Raw genomic sequence first — 16,566 nt, 5'->3', positions numbered from 1 at the left:
TAAGACTATGTCTTTTTCTAAGGACCATTTGAAACATTTATATAGAATTTCAGGAACATACCAATGATATGAGGAGTCTGAAAGTGGCAGAACTATACCTAATATATCTTTAATCACTTGCTCTCTAAGGATATTAGAACTCTGGGGTGCCAATAGGTTAATTAATTCTTTGGTACAATGTGTATTATCCTAATAGTTTGAAAGACAACAGTTTATGTGTAGATAACACACTCTGTAGGAATTTTACACATCATTTTATAATATTACTTTAATTTCCTCCAGGGCTTGTTTCTTTGAGTAGAAAAGTTGTTATTGTTATTATTTTTTTTAATAAGTAGACATTTTCTATTTTAGCACAATAAGATAGTAATAAGTTTGTGATGAGATGATATGGAAGAAAACCTCCACTCTACCCTATAGTAAGTTCTAAAAGAACAGAACTTACCCACCAACTAAGAGCTATGTATCTCAGCTCTTCACTGCTAGGTATGGCCATGTGCCTAGGTCCTGGTCAATGATACCTAAGCTAAAGGATATGTGCCCTCCCCTTTGCCTTTCCCACTGGTTGGAATGCAGATATGGCAGTTGCACAGGCAGCCATATTAGACCACAAGATGGAAACTTCATGTTGAAGATGATGGAGCAACTAAATAGAAAAACACTAGTACCTTGCACCATAAAACTGCCAATCAGCCCTAGTCTACCCAAGCTTGGCTATTTTGTGAGAAAGAAACAAATTTCTACTTTGTTTGAGACCATTATTTCGACCTTTGTTTTAGGGATTGAATTGGTATCCTAACACATAGGGATAATTTGGGGAGCTCGACTATTTATGTTCAATGGTAATTATGGAAATAATCCAATTGACAGATCAAATTGTAATAGAGGCCTTTTTGGGTGGAGGAACAAGGAAACAAGTAAGCCAAGTAAGTGGAAGCCAAAATATTTTACCAAGTAAGTGGAAGCCAAAATATTTTACCCGAGAAATATGTGCCAACTCTTTCACCATCTAAGGAGCTTTTTCTTTGAATCAAAAATCCAGTTATGCAAAGGTATTATTTGGCATATTGCCTCTTGGTTTGCTTCTACCTTGCATAAAAAGTTACACTCAATAACTTTGGTTTAATTTTATTCTTGAATTAATTAATTCTTGTTTTAATTTCTGTGATTCTACAGATTTTTTCAATGTCCTTGATATTTGGCAATAGTATAAAGTTAAATAAGGTTTCAAATCATAAAAATTAATGACTTAAATTGTATACAAAAATATACAAACAATACTGTTTATAAATTCTAACTAAACTTACATATTACCTCTCTAAAATGACCTAGATACCACCTAGATACAACTCAATGATAATTTTATAGTACCTAGTAAGTATATAAAGTTGATGATTTTTATATCACTTTAGAGGTAAGGAACATCAGGAGACATAAGCAATTAGGTCATAGATGAGTTGATCTGTAGACCCTGGAGACTTACTGTAAGTCCTACACAACATTTTTCCATGTTTATAGCCATATATACATCTCCAACACTCATTTCTAATAGCACCCAGATTTACTTTTGGGGAAGAGAAGTCTCCTGAGTAGTGTTCAGTCCTATAAATCCAGTTGCATACCTTTATGGAAGTTGAAAACACCAGATCCTTCCTGGTCCCCCACTGACCCCAGCCAAAGAGCAGGCATATAAGGAATTAGCCAGCAGGTGCTCTCCCCTGGACTTTTGAAATATTAAGTAAGACAGAAGGAAATAGCAACTGCCACAAGAAGTATTCTGAAGTACCTGAAATTCCAGGACATTTCTAAGCCTTATTCCTCAATAATCCTATCAATCCTGAGCTCACCATCAATACCACCAAATCCTTTCATTCCAATCAATATTCTTTAGCTTTAGAGTCAGTGTTTGCTAGCAGCAGACAAGGGAATCTTGCCACCATATAATCTCTTACCACCATAGGACATGAGCTCTCTTTTCCTAGTGAATAATCTAGGCAAAAAAACTAAATGAAGGAAGAAGGAGCAGGAGCACCTGGGTGGCTCACTTGGTTAAGTGTCTGCCTTCAGTTCAGGTCATGATCCCAGGACCCTGGGATCAAGCCCCCACATTGGGCTCCTTGCTCATTGGGAGCCTGCTTTTCCCTCTGCCCCTCCCCTCTGCTCATGCTCTCTCTCTCTCTCTCCCTGGCTTGCTCTCTCTCCCCCTCCCAAATAAATAAATAAAGAAAAGAAAAGAAAGAAAAAGAGGAAATACAATAAAATCATGCTGAAAGTTTTATAAGGGTATAAACATATTTTTTGTTGGCTACAGCTTGAGTATTCAGTATGTATTTTAGTTTTCTTCCTTTTTGTTTTAAGATTAAACATTTCCTGTTTGAAATATTAAACATATACATCAAAACTCAGGTAATATTTTTATCCTTGAATTATTCCTTTTTTATACGCTAATTTACATCTTGTGAATCAATCTGTGTTCTTTAAAAATAATTAGTAAATATCATGATACAGCTTCCATCTCGTGTATTTTCCACACAAGGAACCATAAACTAAGTTGGGAGTTAACTTAATTGTTAAAACCAGTAACTCAGCACTCCTAATGGACAGAATTATTTGCCTCTTATTTGCACGACTTTCCATTTTACACATCAACCAAGCAGAAACCACTGGTTGCTAAGCAACAGCTTTCCTCTCAATGACCAGAAATAGAATACATAGAAGGGCAATTTCTAAAATACAATATACATATATATATGAAGTTAAAGAGAAACTCAGCCCCATAGTTTGGCTATTCACCCAGAATGCTTGTCCTGAATATTGAATTCACACTGACAGTGTGTGAATTCCAAGTACATTTGATCATGAATTCTTCAGTAACTATACATCTTGTATTTTCTTCCAGCATCTTTCTTACTACTGAGAAACCATGAAGTAATACAGAAACCAGGTTTTGAAGCAAATTTCCTTAGAAAAATTATTTGTAAACTATACACTTAGAGTTTATTGAACCAAGTCATTGTGCCATCAACATTCCTTTTGTAATACTGCTTTTTTTGGTTAAAACTATATATTTAGGGGTGCCTGGATGGCTTATTCGGTTAAGTGTCTGACTCTTGATTTTGACTCAGGTCATGATCTCAAGGTTGTGAGATCAAGCCCCCATCTGGCTCCATGCTCAGAGCGTAGTCTGCTAAAGATTCTCTCTCTCTCTCCCCCCCCCCCGTTACTCCCCCACTCATGCTTTTTCTCTCTCCCTCTAAAATAAATAAATAAATCTTTCTTTAAAACACTACATATTTAGGGGCACCTAAATAGCCCAGTCAGTGAAGCACTGCCTTTGGCTCAGGTCATAATCTCAGGGTCCTGGAATTGAGCCCCCCATTGGGTTCCCTGCTCAGCGGGAAGTCTGCTTCTCCCTCTCCCTCTGCTGCTCCCCCTGCTTGTGCTCTCTCTCCTTCTCTCTGTCTGTCAAATAAATAAATAAAATCTTTTAAAAATATTTTTAAAAAATTAAAACCCCTACATATTTAATGCCCTGGGAGGATTACCAGTGGGAAATAACCATTTGCTGTTTCTTCTATGTATTCTTTATAATGAAAATAATAATTGCTAGTAGTTGCTGGGTGTTTAGGAAATGTTGGGTACTGTTTAAGCTCATTCTATGTATTGTTACATTAGTATTTCCCTTTGGCAGATAAGAAAAGGAGCTCAAAAGTTGCATAACTTTCCCAAGGTTACACGTGTAGAAAGCAGTAGAGAGCCAGGATTCTAATTCGGGCAGAGAGACTCCAGGTCTTCACCACTTCACTTATTTGTCCTTGTAAAGGTGGTTCCTGTAATACCTTTTTTTCCTAATTATATTATCTCAGGACACACAGAATTATATCTGGGTGCTCAATTCATTAGCAGCTTTCCACCTACAGCTTCAATCAGTTTCACATCAGTAGGCGTTAAGAGCATAACAAATCTAATAAGTGTATGAGGAGCAACATGTGGGCTGATTTTAGTCAACAGAGAACAGAAATTGTGCCAGTTCAACTGAACCTGAGCTTCATGCTGTGTTTACTCAAAGTAGATTTCTAAGGAATCACTTAAAATAAATACTACTTCTGGGAATTGGTTTTCTTCTCAAATATATACTTAGTAACTTTTAAAAAGATTGACTCAGTAGACCAAATAAATAAATAAAAGCAAAAATAAAAGACATATTATTTTCATTTAGAGAATACTTGATAATAACTACCTGTTTAAGGTGCAGAAAAAGAATTTGACAAAGTGCAACATCCATTCATGATAAAAACCCTCAACAAATAGATTTAGAAGGAACATAACTCAATATAATATATGAAAAAACCACATCTATGTCATACCCGATGATGAAAAACTGAGAGCTTTTCTTTAAGGTTAAGAAGAAGACAAGGAAGTCCACTCTCACCACTTTTATTTAACATAATACTGGAGGTCCTAGCCACAGCAATCAGACAAGAAAAAGAAATAAAAGGCATCAGATTGGTAAAGAAGAGACAAAACTTTCACTATTTGCAGATGACATGATACTCTATATAGAAAACCCTAAAAGGGCGCCTGGGTGGCTCATTGGGTTAAAGCCTTCGACTCAGATCATGATCTCAGCATCCTGGGATCCAGCCCCGCATCGAGCCCTGCAATGGGTTCTCTGCTCAGTGGGGAGCCTGCTCCCCTTCCTCTCTCTCTGCCTGCCTCTCTGACTGCTTGTGATCTCTCTGTCATATAAATAAATAAGCATCTTTAAAAAATATTTTTTTAAAAAGAAAACTCTAAAGACTCCACCAAAAAAACTACAAGAACTGATAAAGGAATTCAGTAAGGTCGGAGGTTACAAAATCAATATACAGAAATCATTGCATTTGTATAAACTAATAGTGGAGTAGCAGAAAGAGAAATTAAGAAAACAATCCCATTTACAGTTGCACCAGAAATAATAAAATACCTAGGAACAAACTTAGCTGAGGAGGTGAAAGACATGTACTCTGAAAACTATAAAACACTGATGAGAGAAATTGAAGAAGACACAAAGAAATGGAGAGCCATTCCATGCTCATGGCTTAGAAGAACATAGTTAAAATGTCCATACTAACTAGAGCAATCTACAGATTTAATACAATCCCTAACAGAACATGAACAGCATTACTCAAAGAACTAGAAAAAATAATCCTAAAATTTGTATGAAACCACAAAAGACCCCAAATACCCAGAGGAATCTTGAAAAAGAAGAACATAACTGGAGGTATCACCATCCCAGATTTTGAGATCTACTACAAAGCTGTAGTAATCAAAACAGTGAGGTACTAGCACAGTAATAGACACATAGATCAACAGAACAGAACAGAGCACAGAAACAAACCATGATTATAATGATCAATTAATCTTCAACAAAGGAGGAATAAATATAGATAAAATATAGAAAAAGATAATCTCTTCAACAAATGGTGCTGGGAACACTGGAGAGCTACATGCAAAAGAATGAAACTGGACCACTTTCTTATAAACTCAAAAATAAAAATAAACTCAAAATGCATTAAGGACCCTCACATGAGGCCTGAAAACATGAAAATCCTAGAGGAGAACACAGGCAGTAATTTCTCTGACATCAGCCATAGCAAAATTTTTCTAGATATGTCTCCTGAGGCAAGGAAAACAAAAGCACACACAAAATAAACTATTAGGACTACATCAAAATAAAAAGCTTCTGCACAGCAAAGGAAACCACGAACAAAACAAAACAAAATAATCTACTAAATGGAAGAGGATATTTGCAAACATGTGCCACTAAGGGGTTAGTACCCAAAATACATAAAGACTTATACCAAAAAATAAATAATCCAATTTAAAAATGGGCAGAAAACATGAACAAACATTTCTTCAAAGAAGGCATACAGATGGCCAACAGACAGATGAAAAGATGTTCAACATCACTAATCATCAGGGAAATTCAAATCAAAATCAAGCTGAGATGTCATCTCATACCTGTCAGAATTGTTAAAATAAAAAATATAAGAAACAAAAAGTGTTGGTGAAGATGTGGAGAAAAAGAAACACTCCTGTACTGTTTTTGGGAAAGCAAAATGGTGCAGCCATTGTAAAAAAACAAAAAAAAAACAGTATGGAGGTTCCTCAAAAAGTGAAACATAGCATTACCATATGTTCCAGTAATTCCACTACTGGGTATTTACCCAAAGAATGCAAAAACACTAATTTGAATGGATATAGGCACCCGTATGTTAATTGCAGCATTATTTACAATAGCCAAATTATGGAAGCAGCCCAAGTGTCCATAGATAGATGAATGGATAAAGAAGATATAGAGAAATAGACAGATACATACATACATACATATAGATATAGATACAGATATAGATATATTTTCCCCAGCCATAAAAAAGGATGAGATCTTGCCATTTCCAACACAGACAGATCTAGAGGGTATAATTCTAAGTGAAATAAGCCAGTCAAAGAAAGACAAATACTGTATGATTTCACTTATATGTGGAATTTAAGAAATAAAGCAAATGAACAAGTTTTAAAAAAGAGACAAACCCCGATACAGACTCTTAGTTATTGAGAACAAAGAGATGGTTACCAGGGGCACCTGGGTGGCTCAGTTGGTTAAGCAACTGTCTTCAGCTCAGGTCATGATCCTGGAGTCCCAGAATCCCACATCAGGCTCCCGGCTCGGCAGGGAGTCTGCTTCTCCCTCTGACCCTCCCCCTTCTCATGCTCCCTCTCTCTCTCACTCTCTCAAATAAATAAATAAGATCTTTAAAAAAAAAAAAAAAAGAGTACACTTACCAAGATGGGCACCGAGTAATGTATAGAATTACTGAATCACATTTTACACCTGAAACTAATGTAACTGTATATTAACTACACTAGGATTAAAATTTTTAAAAATACAAATAAATAAATAGGTAAATAAAATACTAGTGGCTTGGAAAATAAATAAATATCCTTTCAGAATAATTTCACCCTCTCTTTATTCTGTCATTTGAATTTCTAAAATAGTATATACTGATAGAAAGCGATGTTTTGGTGTATAAGTTTCTCTTTTTCTTCCTCACTTTTGAGCCCAATGCAGCAAAGGTGAGTATTTACCAGCAATCAGCAGAAATTATTTTCTCCTTCCATTACTCCCACCTTGAGGAGGTAAATAAGGAATTTAAAGTAAAGAAAAATATAAAAAAGACCAGGAAGGAGCCACTGAAAATTTTGCTTACTAAAACTGATTTTGGGAAAAAAGAAAACCCCAAGTGTGTTGTTTGATATTTGTTAAGACTTTTTCTTAATCCATTTATCCATTCACTTGTCCAGTGTGGACACATGACACTGAAAGCTAGGGACGCAGAAATGAAATGCCCAATCTAATGTTCACCTGCAAGGACAGGACACAGGTACATAAACCTGAAATCATAGCTTAATAGGCAAATGCTATCCTGGAGGTAGGAAGGGCACGGCGGCAGTCCCTGGAGTTGAACACCTAAGAAACTGGGAGTCCAGAAGGCTTCTGTCCAAGGGTACATGGATCTGGGTCTTGAAGTAGGAGCAGGAATTTGCCAGAAAGGAAAGCAGTTGGATTTCCAGAGTTAGAGTTAATCAGTATGCAAAGTCCCGGCAAGATAAAAGGTCATAGTGTAATAAAAACAGTGAGAACCCTGAACTGCAGATTAGGCTAGGGAGATACGATGGGCCATGTGGTTAAGGATTTTATTTATGGTAGAGAATTTATAAAGAATATGGTTGAGAACTTTATCCTGAGAGCACAAAGACCTGATAGAGCTGCTAGAAGACAAGGAAGCATGTGATAAATATGAATGCTATAAACTATGGCAATATAAAAATAAAAACATAACTGAGGAAAAGTGGGAGGAAAAGAGTAGAACAGTGGATATGTATGCTAATTTCCCCAACTTTCATAGCTCTGAGTCAACAGACACATCTAAACATCAGTCAGAAAATAGAGACCATCTATATTATCCAGTCATTAAAGGCAACCTGTAGAACTGAACATATTATGGGGGTAAAAAATACCAGGAGGCAAAAGATGGTAATTTAGATAGAAGTTTCGATGAGAATTCTTTCCATTCTTTAGAGCAAATAGTCAGTACCTATTGCCAAGAACTGATACATCAAGAATAGAAATTAGCAGTAGAGCTTGCTCCTCTGCAAAAGGAGACTCGGATGGAAAATACTGTGTTGGTTTTAATACCTGGAATTCCCTGTATTTTGTGTCAAATATAAAAGGAGCATAGATGCTCTTTCCTTCTCTTTCATCACTTTCTCCAACAGGCTATTTATTCCTGCATTACCTTTATGATACAGCCTCTTACCTCCTCTCATAGGAGAAAGTCTCCAAAGGGATGTTTATTGCTTTTCTAGGTATAGTCAAGCTTCATTCTTATAATGAGGAAAGTAGTCTTTAGCCCATACACTAATGATAAAATACTGACTCCAAAGACTTCAATGTGCTTAAAATGATCAGTACTGATATTGCTTCTCTAGATACAGAAAACATAAGGAACAAGAAATGTGAAGACTTTCATCAGAAGTTAATTGAGAAAAGACTGTGAGTCATACCATAGGTGTTAAATTAGCAATTTTTTATTTCTTCACTGTTTCTCATGCATGTTCAAACCTTACTAAAACTGTATTAATTACTTAAATGGAAAAATGTCACAAGGGTTTTAACACTCCCTTAGGAATAACATCTTTGTGACAAAATTCAAGCTAATTTTTTAAAAACCACATTTGAAAAATGCAACGACCATCTACCAGAAGATTATGCTAAAAAGAGCCCATATCCCTAAAAAAGAAAATGTCCATGTCACCAACCTTCTGACAAAAAGAATGGCACCCAGTATACTATATGGAAAAACAATTTTTTTTAATATTTCTCATGGTAGGGGGGTCATCTACACAAACATCAAGACATAACCAATACGACTTTCCTCTTCTCAGGCAAAAAATTATATACATTTATGAGATTATACTCCATAATACTCAGAAATACAGGGGTTGACTCTGTAAGACATAGACTAGAAACTCAATCCTGACACTACCTGGGTGACTGTAGACAAATCATTTGATCTAAATCTTGGTTTCCTAACAGTACTTATCCCCAGAGATTGTGATGAGAGTCTACCCAGAAGAATGGATATAAAGTTCTTAGGAGAGAAAAATCACCTTTTGATGATGATGATGATGATGATGATGATGATGATGATAAAACAATACCAGGCTGTCAGGTAACTTAAAATAAACAAAAAATCAGGATTTTGTTTAGTTAGATGATATAGATCCAATAAGGTATACCCAAACAGTATCCTAGGAAAAAAAAATCTAGAACTTACAAGGCAGCTTCTGACATCAGCCAGCCCTTCCATGGCAGCACAATCTTCATTCAGGCCATCTCCTGCTGGAGGTGATTCTTTTCCAAGGAATGGCTTTTCACTGAGAAGCTGTTTTCCTAGGAGCCAGAAAAAATTTGGTTATTGTCTATCTACTGGAGTGAGAAGACTGGTTATGTGATCAAGCCTAACTCCTACAAAACACTTAATAAATCCAAATGGTAAATGCCAAATATTTTCTTCTGACATTTTATCCAAACATGTTGATGGTTTCAATGTCGGGCACTCTTCTCTGGGCAAAGAATGAGGTGGTGAGAGGAGGCACTGAAAATATGCACACATACAGAGAAGAAAAGTAATCTGCAAAGTCAAAAATATTACTAACTGTCTCTATATGGAAAAAGTTTGCTGACCCCTGCTATAGAGCCTAAACACTGACCTTTGAGAACTTAAAGATTTCAAACTCTAGAGGCAGTCAGATCAAAATCTTGGTTCTACATAACTAATGATGTGACCACATTCTTCTAGTCATGGTTCTGGAACATTGAATAGAAACGGATATTTTCCCTCCTCTGTATTTTTGCTTGAATTATTATAGACGAAATCATTTACTATTAGATAATTGGTTTATTGGATGAAACTGAATTGTCATTTGATCAGAATCATGTGTCATTTGTTCTAACACTGGCATTGCAACTGAGAAGGAACAGAACCTTTCCTGTGGCCAACAGCCCTCTGGCCATGCAGTGTGCAGTGTTACCACCAGCAACAACAAATAATACCCCTAAGCCAGAAGAACAACTTGAAATTTCTGAAAACCAAGTTTTTTCCATGTTTTTGGCATCAAAGATCACTGCTGTGGAATAACTCGAATGGAATGGATATAGACTATTTGTTGTCTTTATCCTACCAAGTGTGACTAGTCCTATAGCTGACCCTTGACCAATGAAGGTTAGGAATGCCAATCCCTGCACAGTGAAAACCCCATTAAACTTTTGACTCCCCCACCCCCAAATTTAACTACTAATAGCCTACTGTTGATTTAGCCTTACCAATAACATAAACAGTCGATTAATACATTTTGTATGTCACATGCATTATATACTGTATTTTTACAGTTAATCAAACTGAAGAAAAGAAAATGTTATTAAGAAAATCATAAGGTAGAGAAAATACATTTATGGTACTGGACTGTAATTATAAAAAAAAAATCCACATATACATGGACCCATGTAGTTCAAACCCATGTTGTTTTAGAGTCAACTGTACTTTTTTCTGCAGAAGTGCTGACATGGTGGAGTGTGGGGCCCTGCCCCAAAGCCTGTTGTGTATGTAATGAATGAGCACATTCTACCTTCTGAAACCTGTGGGGGGTGAGGAGGGAGGGGTTGAGGGTGGGACATGAATCCTGAAACCAGCCTGTCTGAAAGGTTTTGAGCAAAGAACTGTGGACCTACACTCCATTTGGTTGTGATAGCAGGTGCCACTACTCTGAAGCCAGTAAACTTCTTTTACCACCATGTTCCCACATAAAATGCTCGTCCAGTATTTGAGTGTTTGCAGACAGTATGGAGTTTTAGTGTTTGCAGACAGCAAAGAAGAAAATAAACTGTACTAAGAGTTCCTCTTTTAAGGATTGTGTACAAAGCAGTAATGACCCCGTTAGGAACATTATGAATACAAATGTAACTATTCTTAAAGTGGCACACCCTATTTTCTCTCCACTGTTATCAAACCCAGTTTAAACAATGAATTTAGGGACACCTGGGTGGTTCAGTGGGTTAAGTCTCTGCCTTCAGCTCAGGTCATGATCCCAGGATCTTGGGATCAAGCCCTGAATTAGCCTCTCTGCTCAGCAGGGAGCTTGCTTCCCTCTCTATCTCTTTCTCTCTGCCTGCCTCTCTGCCTACTTGTGATCTCTCTGTCAAATAAATAAATAAAATCTTTTCCAAAAAAAAATCCTTAATTTAAATAAATAAATAAATAATGGATTTAATTCAGGAAACCATTTTTTGAGACTCTACCATGTGCCAGCCAATAAGGTGGGTACCCTGGTAAATAGAACTGGTATCTTCTCCTCTAAGAAAACAACAATTTGACAGGACACCTGGGTGGCTCGTGTCTTCGGTTGGCTCTGATCATGATCTGGGATCGAGTCCCACATGTGGCTTCTTGCTCAGCTGGGAGCCTGCTTCTCCCTCTGCCTCTGCTGCTCCCCCTGCCCGCATTTTATCTCTCTGTCATATAAATAATTAAAATCTTAAAAACAAAACAAAACAAAAAAAAAGATTTTAAATAAGAGATTTAAAGAGAAAAACAATTTGAAAGTGGATATATAAGAGTGGATATTTATTCCACAAATAAATTTGTTGAGCACCTACTACAAACTAAACACTAGACTAAGGGCTGGGATTTTAGCACTGAACAAAAATCCCTATCATCTTAAAATTTACATGCTAGTGGAGAGAGACATATAATAAGCAACATAAATAAGTAAAATAAATTAATATAAAACAGAGAAAAAATAGAGAATGACAGATTAGGGGACCGCAGAAGGCCTCATTGGCAATGTTTCATTTGAGAAATGAGAGCATGTCAACTAAATGTTGCAGCATGGGAGGTGTTCCAAGTAGAGGGAACAGCAAATGCAAAGGTGCTGGGGCAGGAGGGTACCTGGCCAACCTGGAGGAATAATAATGAAGCCAGTACGTCTAGAGCAGGATAAATAAGGAGAATGGGTAGCAGAAGGTCATAGAAGTCCAGGGATGTGGGAAGAGAGATCATATTGGATAGCATAAGCCACCCCAAGGACTTTGAACATTAGTCTGAATGAAATGAAGAGTCTTTGAAGGATTTTGAACAGCTGAGAGACTAACCAATATTTTTAAATGTTGGTTCTGCTATGAAAGTGTTAAGTGTGGAAGACCATCTAGTAAAGGGATGCACCTAGGTAAAAAGTCAGTGAAGACCTCCTGAACAAATGGCATTTGAGCCTGAAGAATTGGTTTACTGTGGGGAGTTAGCACTAGGGAAAAGGGAGGCGCTCTCTTCTGACAAGAGGACCAGCTGATGAGAGAAAAGAGCAAGCTGGAGGCTTTTAATGCCACAGTGAGCATCTTCTACTTTCTCTTAAGGCTAATTATTGAAAGATTTTAAGCAAGGGAGTGACACAATCTGTTCAATGTTTTATAACAACTGTCAGATTGTTATTTGCAAAATGGAATCAGTAGTCGTTTTTTAAACCACAGGTCATGACTCATCCATTCAGGAGATGATCAAATTGCAACTTTTTAAAAATGAAACAGAATAGAAAACATCATAATGCCCCTCAGGTTTTAAGGGTAAGGATAGGGGCAGGAAACTTTTGATTCTGTGTATACATATATTCATGCATATACGTGTGTGTGTTTGTCATTGTCCAAAGTTTGAAAGTCACTTCATTAAACAGGAAAGATGTAAAAAGAGGGAAAACAATAGAGGGAATGTGCTGGAATCTTTTAAAGGTATCACTGATCACCTAGAGAGAGAGAAACAAAGAGGCTTGTGAAAGCTCTTGCAGATCTACCTAAAGGGTTCCAGGGGCAGATGAATGGTCCAGGACAATTCAGCAACTGGATGGACAGATGAAATTGAGATTATGGGTAGGGAAGATAATGAGCTTAGATTTCAACATACTACCTGCAAGCCATCACAGTGGAGATACTTAGTTAAGAGCACATGATAAGACTAGATACTGAGATTTGGAACTGGTCAGCACTGATAGATTAAAAAAAATTGTTAAGGGGCACCTGGGTGGCTCAGTGGGTTAAAGCCTTTGCCTTCGGCTCAGGTCATGATTCCAGGGTTCTGGGATCAAGCCCCACATCGGGCTCTCTGCTCAGTGGGAAGCCTGCTTTCTCCTCTGTCTCTGCCTATTTCTCTGCCTACTTGTGCTCTCTGTCTGTCAAATAAATAAAATCTTTTTAAAAAATTGTTAAAAGTAATGCCATCATACCTTATAGTGATCCCATACAATATCTGGGGACAAAATATACTACATCTTTTGGGACACAATGGTTACCAAAAAAAAAAAGAAAAAATCATTTTGCTTCTCTGGAATTCACATTTAACAGAATCTTCTGTATTTTATCTCGTGATTCTAATCACTGTTCAAGTTCCCTGAAAACAGAAGTGGACATACCAGTCAGGACCCAATGACAACAACCCAGGCAAAGAGGTGAGGAGCCCTAAAGTTAGTGTTTCACGAGGATTCTTTGCTTGACTAGCATAAATGCAAATTTGAAATGTAAAAGTGAATCATTAACCACTGAATTAATTATAAGCACAGTGATGTCCTGCAGAGATCCTCCTCCCTTGGGCTCAGGATATGTACCTGCATGGCTCCTGGTTTGGGTTTCTGATGCTCCCCACTGTGCTCCAGGATCTCACAGAGCAGCACAAAGCTTTAAAGAGCAAGCTAAGAGCTAACACCTAGTTGCACTGTCCTAAAGATACTTACCTTTACGGGTAAACAGCTGGGAGTAAAGTTCTGTCTGCATTTTCACTTGCATAGAACTTGTTGATAGTGTCCAACTTGACACAAAACCAAAAACTGAAAGACTACTATTGTGGATATAGCTTTCCTTCAGGAAAGAAATTATTTTTTTTAACTATACACATTTTCAATATATTGCAATGGTTCGAGTGATCTGGCTTTTTAAAAAGCCAATGAAAAATGACATAAATATAAATCCAACATGTCAAAACTATTTCAAATTACATAATATTTTCTTCTCTCAGGCAGCTGTGCTCCTACCATCCTGAGGTTTCACACACTATACACTATAAACTGAATTCCTTGGCCTTGATCTATCAGCAAACACTGAAGATCCCATTGTCCCTGAGCTCTGACCCCAAAGGGCTCCACAGAAGGGAAGGAGCAAGCAATTATATACACACATACATGTTCTCAAAGTACATTGGCAGAGTCCACACCGACAGCTGCTTGGTTTTTTGCAGGCCCGGGTTCCATAATCATATATACCTACAATTGCAGAGGCATTCTGAAAAACCTGTAAGGAGATGTGTAATAGAAGTATAACTAGAGAAACATGAGTGACATCTGCCACTTAACCATATTACATTTCAGCACTGAGATTCTTAAAAAAAAAAAAAAAAAAAAAAAAAAAAGATTATTTAAGAGAGACAGAGAGAGTGAGAGCAAGCAGGAGTAGGGGCAGAGAAAGAGGGAGAGAAGGAATCCCAACCTGACTACTCCACTAAGCGTGGAGCCGGACTCAGGGCTCAATCTCTCAACCCTAAGATCATGACCTGAACTGAAATCAAGAGGCAGATGCTTAGTGCACTGAGCCACCCAGGTGCCCCTCAACACCCAGATTCTAATTTAACTTCAGTGAGGGCAGGAATCCTAGTCTGTGCATTGTTTGCCAATAGCGGGCAAGATTGGGGCACCAGGGTGGCTAAGTGGGTTACAGCCTCTGCCTTTGGCTCGGGTCATGATCCCAGGGTGCTGGGATCAAGCCCCACATCGGGCTCTCTGCTCAGCAGGGAGCCTGCTTCCTCCTCTCTCTCTCTGCCTGCCTCTCTGCCTACTTGTGATCTCTGTCTGTCAAATAAATAAATAAAGTCTTAAAAAAGAAAAAAAGCAAGAAAGATGAAGAGTCCACAAAGCCAACCATTATGTTCAGAGGGATGCTGAACCTATTCAAAGTTTGCATTTTTAAACTTGTCAAAAGCAACACTGTAACCAAAGGCAGACACTTTATTTCTTTCATTCAATCAATGAATGTCTACTGAGAACAATAAGTTGCCAGGCACTCAAGAATATGCAATGGGAAAAACAGTCTTTTCAACAAATGGTGTTGGGAAAACTGAACAGCTACCTGCGAAAGAATGAAACTGGACCACCTTCTTACACCATACATAAAAATAAACTCAAATGCAGTAAGGACCTACACATGAGACCTGGAACCATAAAAACCCTAGAAAAGAACACAGGCAGTAATTTCTCTGACATTGACTGTAGCAACATTTTTCTAGATAAATCTCCTGAGGCAAGGAAAACAGAAGCAAAAATAAACAATTGGGACTACATCAAAATAAAAAACTTCTGCACAGAAGACAAACAAGTAATCAACAAAACAAAACAAAACAAACAACATACTGAATGGGAGAGGATATTTGCATATGACATATCCAGTAAAGAGTTAATATCCAAAATACATAAAGAACTTATGCAACTCAACACCAAAAAAATCAATAATCCAATTAAAAAATGGGAAGTAGACGTGAACAGACATTTCTCTGAAGAAAACATACAGATGGCCGACGCATGAAAAGATGCTCAACATCACTCATTGTCAGGGAAATGTAAATCAAAACCACAATGACATATCACCTCACACCTGTCAGAATGGTTAAAATAAAAAATACAAAAAACAACAAGTGTTGGTGAGAATGTGGAGAAAAAAATAACTTGCTCTCTCACTTTATGAACAATGTCTTATCTGAATAAGGGAAATCAACAAGTCTGAGATTTTGAGAAAAAGATTTTAAAGCATAATGATAATATAAAATGTATTATTTGTACATGTTCAGATGCCAACTTGCAAATGCGCAAAGACACAGAGTTATACAGAATTTCGAAGACCACTGGTTTAAAGAACTTAACCCAGTGAGGGAGATTCTATGCAGGCCTTCTAGAGGAAAAGGTGATTTTGAATGAGTTGGATTATTCTCAGCCCAATCCTCAGGAACTTCTGCCCATTCCCAGGGAAAAGACATCTACAAGAGTGCTGGTAAATAATAATGTGAGGCCACATTACCCAGACACATGTGGGAAACTGCTCAAGGAGGCACTGTTGGAAGACAGATTACAACGCAAGTGAGGAGTGAGGTACTATCTTCACAACTGCGCTCATCTCGAGAGCCACAAGGCCACAGAAATATCTGAAACTGTGAGGTAGCCATAAAAAACAACATAATGTTGTTGTTTTGTTGTTTTGTTGTGGTCTCTCAGAATGGTTAAAAGGGAGACCACAGGTCAAATCGCTTGTGTGACAGACCTTGGAGACATCCTGCAGCAGGTGGGAGGGGTCAGGAGACCCTGTATTTCCTCCAATCTGCAGGATCAGCATCTCGTTGCCTTTCTTGGGAGCCATGGGTTTGGTCTGGGGAGAGCAGGGAACTC

The 16,566-nt window shown here is 37.5% G+C and overlaps 1 protein-coding gene across 1 annotated transcript in view; it reads right to left on the bottom strand.

Moving 5' to 3' along the window:
- LOC131814446 (uncharacterized) overlaps positions 1-16,566 on the bottom strand; it is a 68,731-nt gene that overhangs the window by 37,653 nt on the left and 14,512 nt on the right. Inside the window, exon 4 of the mRNA XM_059145387.1 lies at positions 9,381-9,496. The gene's annotated coding sequence lies outside the window, so the exon portion shown is untranslated. The remainder of the gene's footprint in view (positions 1-9,380; positions 9,497-16,566) is intronic.

Source organism: Mustela lutreola, chromosome 14 (assembly GCF_030435805.1).
Source record: "Mustela lutreola isolate mMusLut2 chromosome 14, mMusLut2.pri, whole genome shotgun sequence".
Classification (NCBI taxonomy): Eukaryota; Metazoa; Chordata; class Mammalia; order Carnivora; family Mustelidae; genus Mustela; species Mustela lutreola.
This window is presented reverse-complemented; position numbering and strand designations above follow the sequence as displayed.